Source organism: Ostrinia nubilalis, chromosome 26 (genome assembly GCF_963855985.1).
Source record: "Ostrinia nubilalis chromosome 26, ilOstNubi1.1, whole genome shotgun sequence".
Lineage (NCBI taxonomy): Eukaryota > Metazoa > Arthropoda > Insecta > Lepidoptera > Crambidae > Ostrinia > Ostrinia nubilalis.
In genome coordinates this window covers 340549-345686 of record NC_087113.1, presented here as the reverse complement: position 1 = coordinate 345686, position 5138 = coordinate 340549, and the positions used below count along the sequence as shown (strand labels likewise).

Here is a 5138-nt window from a genome sequence, read left to right as displayed (position 1 = left end):
AATGGGCAGGGCACATAGAACGCAGAACTGACGGCCGATGGGACAGCAAGGTTCTGGAGTGGAGGCCGCGTACCGGAAAACACAGCGTGGGACGTCCACCCACAAGGTGGGCCGACGACATCGTCAAAGTAGCAGGGAGGCGCTGGACGCAGTCCGCTACCAACCGGGCAACATAGAAAACACTGGGGGAGGCCTATGTGCAGCAGTGGACGTCCTATGGCTGAGATGATGATGATGATGATGAAATTGGTTTCATGATCTATCTAGAAATGCTATCTTTGTCTCGGGGGCGATTTTATTGAGGACTTTGTATATTAATATGTCACACCTCGAGAAGTAATTCTCGATATTAGATATCGATATGACAGCAAAAGATTGTGAAATTTTAATGCAAGTGATGTGGATAATGTTAGGAGGTCTGTCTCGGTCATAGCTTTCGACAGAATTTTAGATTCCAACTTTTAAAAAAAGTCTTGGTCGTAAGTTTTGCCTCATTATATCGTCATATTTTTAAGCGAAGGAACGGGAGATTACTGAAAAACAATCACACAAGCTTTTAATATTATAGGTACACTGATTTGATTGCAATTAGCCCCTCCAACTACATAAGCTTATATTAGGAGTGGTTTCATCACAATAGTCCAGCTATCCACAGCAATTGGATGGCCCTCACATAGGCAATCCAATACACTAAGATATTGTTGCTGTGAATCAATTCATACCATCATTAATTGCCTTATCGATGTATTCCAAATTAAAGCAGATTAAAAAAAAGCTACCGATACCCGGATTAACAACCAAGCCCAAATCTTGGATTAAGCCTAGATAGAGTTTCGGATGATCCGGGGGTAGAGTTACATCCGCTTACGCCGCAGCGTTACACGCTCGCGAGCGGATGTAATGTCACACTAAACTGTAAGAAACCTAGGCCACTTTTATGAGATTTAAAATGGTAATAATCGGGACGTTGACATTCCTATTTTTGTAGTAGATAAAACATTCATTGCCCATAATAAATCATAAGACTTTATCGGGAAGTCCGACGATTATAACACTAGCAAGCTTTATCGATGCTTGAGAACTCACATAGGAATAATTTTATTATAAACGAGATGTTTCGTCAGAAGATTCGGTGTGATGGGATGACATTTTCAACGGACATTGACTGGATACAAAGGGCATGGTCTTCCTAAAATGGTATAGTATAAGAGAGGCTTACATCTAGCTTTTGTGTCTAACTTTCTATTCAAAATGTGTCGAGATAAAGTTTCTATACTACGAGTTTTCTTACATCGCCCATTAGTGCGTGTACTTACGCTTTAACCTTTTACCATCTGGAGCTCTAATCTACATCAATTAATTCAATTTAGCTCAACCTCAAGTTACAGTAGGTAACTATATCAAATTACAAGTACAGCAGTGGTGGTGGAATGCGATTAAATATGAACCTAAAATGTTCTTTAAAAGAGCGAGTGTTTCATGCCCGCGCAGAGCTATAAAATTTCAAAGGCCCGCGATAAAAAAAACGCGGAATACAATTAGCAAATTACATCCGAGTAAATATTTGATACACACGCCGCTGACCGGCTCCCGCGGTAACCTTTCGGGAATAGCTACACTCGGGCCAGAAGGATAGACAACATATTGAAAAATGATACTTCCACACAGGTGGTTCATGAAGTTTGTGTACTCTGTTGACAGGGTTCTAATCTCAATACACATTAAAGAACATTTTTTCTGGTGTGTAAAAAAATAGTATAATATCTTTGACTGTAAAGTGAAAATTAATTCATACCATGTGATGTACAGACGACAGAACATCAAGGTAAAGACAGAGGCCTCTTGTTTACTGACTTACTTGAAGATCATGTGAGCGAACAGCCAGCATACCAATAATTTGCTATTGTTTATTTTAGCTTTTAACTCATTTTCAATCTGATTAAACTCGCCCAAAAATCGCAATTACAATAGGTATGCCCGCACTTTCCGGCCGTGTGTATCGCCGCTTATGATAACAAGAGAGATTATTCATCAAGTGAATTTTATTAATTCCCTCTGATGTATTTGCGCGGCGTGTTTGCCGAGCGAGAGTATCCAGATTAAGCCCTGAAGACAGCCTTTTTCTTGCCTACGTCAAACAGTGCGAAATTACAAGGAATTATCCAAATAATTTACCAATTTCCTTTACGTTTCAAAATCTACTAAAGTTACTCAATAACTTTGTGAGTTTAGGATCACTGAGGCACAAAAGATAATGATGGTTGTGAGCAACTAACAGATACCCGGAAGTGTCATACGCCCGTATTCACAAACGAAGCTTGCTTAAGTGAAGCAGCAAATAGAACGCACAGCGTTGAATAGAGCTCTGTGATTGGTTCGTGTGTCATCCTATACGTCCACGCGCACTGTGAGACCTCATAGTAATGTTTGTGAATACGGGCTATAATCTACATACAAAAAGGCATACCCCCAGAAACCTCACTCTTGCGTACGAGAGAGAGAAAGAAAGAAAGAGTGAGAAATACAGGCAGTATACTATACATTACATATACGAGCCGAAAGACGTAGCGTGGGCAGGCCTCCCACTGGGTGGATCTGGTGAAGGTCGCGGGAGGTGCCTGGATGCGAGCGGCGCAGGACCGGTCTTTGTGGAAATCTTTGGGGGAGGCCTTTGTCCAGCAGTGGACGTCTTTCGGCTGAAACGAACGAACGAACGAACGATACCTATTATCTGATGAAATGAGCACGAAAAGTAGCTAAAAAATCTTCTACACCTCTAAATCTTAAAACGAGTAAAGTGCAGATTATCCAAAGTACCTACACAAAGATAAAAACTTCCAACATTATTCAACGACCTACTTAAATGTAAGTTATAGAAGTCATCACGCCATCTGCATTATTTTATTCTGGAATTTGAGCATCAGAACTCTGAAGGTTCTCGAGTGAACACCGACCCCAAGAATATCACAGTAATTCAATATTCATCGGTTCAACAGGCATAATGATAAATAAATATCAATAATAAAGTAGTTCCCTAGGTTAAGATACTTCATTGAATTTATTACAAATATCTAAAATAAAAATAACTACAAACATCCCATGTAGGACCTTTTACAGCACTTTCTGCAACATGGGTATAACTTCTTGCGACTTTTACGTGTAGCAGTAGTCTTTTCTTTTTCTTCTTTTTTTGTTGTTGTCTTATAATCGCGTGTATGGTTACATCCTGGTTGGCCATCTTCTGTTCTATTAACATCTGTCCTCCTAGACTTTTTCTTTTTCTGCTTACCGAGGCCCTGTGCGGGACATCTCTCAAATTTCATCCGTGGCAGTCTCTGTTTATATCTGTAATCTTCTATCAGCTCCCTTTCTTTCTGCTTCTCAATCATCCACAAATACAGCTTACTCTCAATTCGTATTTGATTTGCAATTTCTTCTTTTGTTTTTTTCACCATCGAGGTGTCGCCTCTTTTCTTTAGTAATTCAACTACATCAGCCAAGTCTAATTTAATTTTAGGGTTCCTATTGCTCGTTAGTGAACCGTATCGTCTGACATCAGTTGAGTTATCATATTTCTTATCAACTTCTGACATAGTACCATCTTCAATTTCATTTTCTATTCTTTTGTCATCATTATCTTCTGTTGCATTTAGTTCTCTTATTTGTCTTCTCAATTCTTCCATGTAATTTAAGGTAAGTTTTGAATCGGTATCATTTGAAAACTTTAGAATCTTAGCGCTGTCATCGATAGCTTCATTTATTTGTCGGAAGAGTTCGTTTTTCCGTTTTTCTAAGTCTTTGATCTGTGTTTGGGTTTCTTTTACGAGCGGCGCAGTCGCAGATTTTAAAATTATAGAAATCGTTGCGATGTGTATCACGTTTATGAACATCTGGTGAAAAACAAAGTTGTATTGTAGGTATTTTGAAGCTTAGCCTAATGAGATGAAAAATAATTCAATAACAATCCGTTCTCACCTTTTCATTGAAAATATAATGTCACCACATTTCTCGTTCGCTTCAGCAACTGAATATTTCAAAATGCTAACGTCATTTTTATGGTCACAATAATATTCGTCAAATGTTTTATTGCCACTTCGCCATGCCATTACTTTACGAGTTCCAGTTTCTGTTCTGGTAGGTTCTCACACACAGTGGCATATTCTATTACGTAAGAATGTATGCAGTAATATTGTATTTTAGATTTTGTCTTAGATTTTAACTTTTTATAAGATCGAAAACACTATCCTTATAGCGCAAGTACACTATTTACCAATAATTGTTACACCAATGCATACAAAAAATTTGATAACAATAACTTAGAACTAAGTGCATAATAATAGTACGGTAAACACTGCATGCATGAACGGTATTTTAAAGGTGTATATGTTACGGTAAATTTGATAAATGTGAAAACCATGAACAATCGCCTACTGTCACTATGCGGGAAATAAATTTAGACGTATAGTGTAAACACGCACTTCGGTTAGTTTCGCCGTGCGTCGCCCATACTTCGGTGTGCGGGCTGGCGCTTTGTCTCGATCAATTTCCCGCATAGTGTACTTATGCCTTTAGCTTAGCCCATAGAGACCAGAAGGATACCTATTGTTCTGTATATAATGTAAAACCACGAGAATTTTGATAAACAAAATAAAAAGTACCTTCATTCAATTGTATTGCCGCGAACACCGCTAACAAATAGGTACAACTACTTTCACCAGAACCCTCAATTGAAAATGTAATTCTATCATCGAATTTCCCACAAAGAGCCCCTGGCGCGGTAAAAAATGTTTCCAGACATTTCCCAGACCCAGATCAAAGCAGACGTCTAGAAATTAGATTTAATATCGAAAGAGCTTTTCCGAGGAATTTTCATAATTTCTGTCACTTCAATAATAACTATCCAATTCTGTAATGCCTTTGAATGATCAGTTTTAATAAAACACCTCGGACTCTTAAAGGAGGCGCGGGCTACGAAGTTATAATTCTTTGGTTTTATTAAATGAATTCAGTGTTTGGCAATAATAAAAAGTAAAAGTAATATCTGATTTAACTTTTCACGCCAAAGCCACTGGACCAATTTTGATGAATCTTGGTACCTGTCTATAGAAAGAGATTGGATTTTGGAGAAGGACAAAGTC

The 5138-nt window shown here is 38.3% G+C and overlaps 1 long non-coding RNA gene across 1 annotated transcript; it reads right to left on the bottom strand.

Moving 5' to 3' along the window:
* Positions 1–3039: 3039 nt before the first annotated feature.
* LOC135084609 (uncharacterized) lies at positions 3040–4113 on the bottom strand. Its single transcript, XR_010259903.1, has 2 exons — positions 3976–4113; positions 3040–3890 (listed from the first exon to the last, which is right to left on the bottom strand). It is a non-coding gene; the product is annotated as an uncharacterized LOC135084609 (long non-coding RNA).
* Between the last annotated feature and the right edge of the window lie 1025 nt (positions 4114–5138).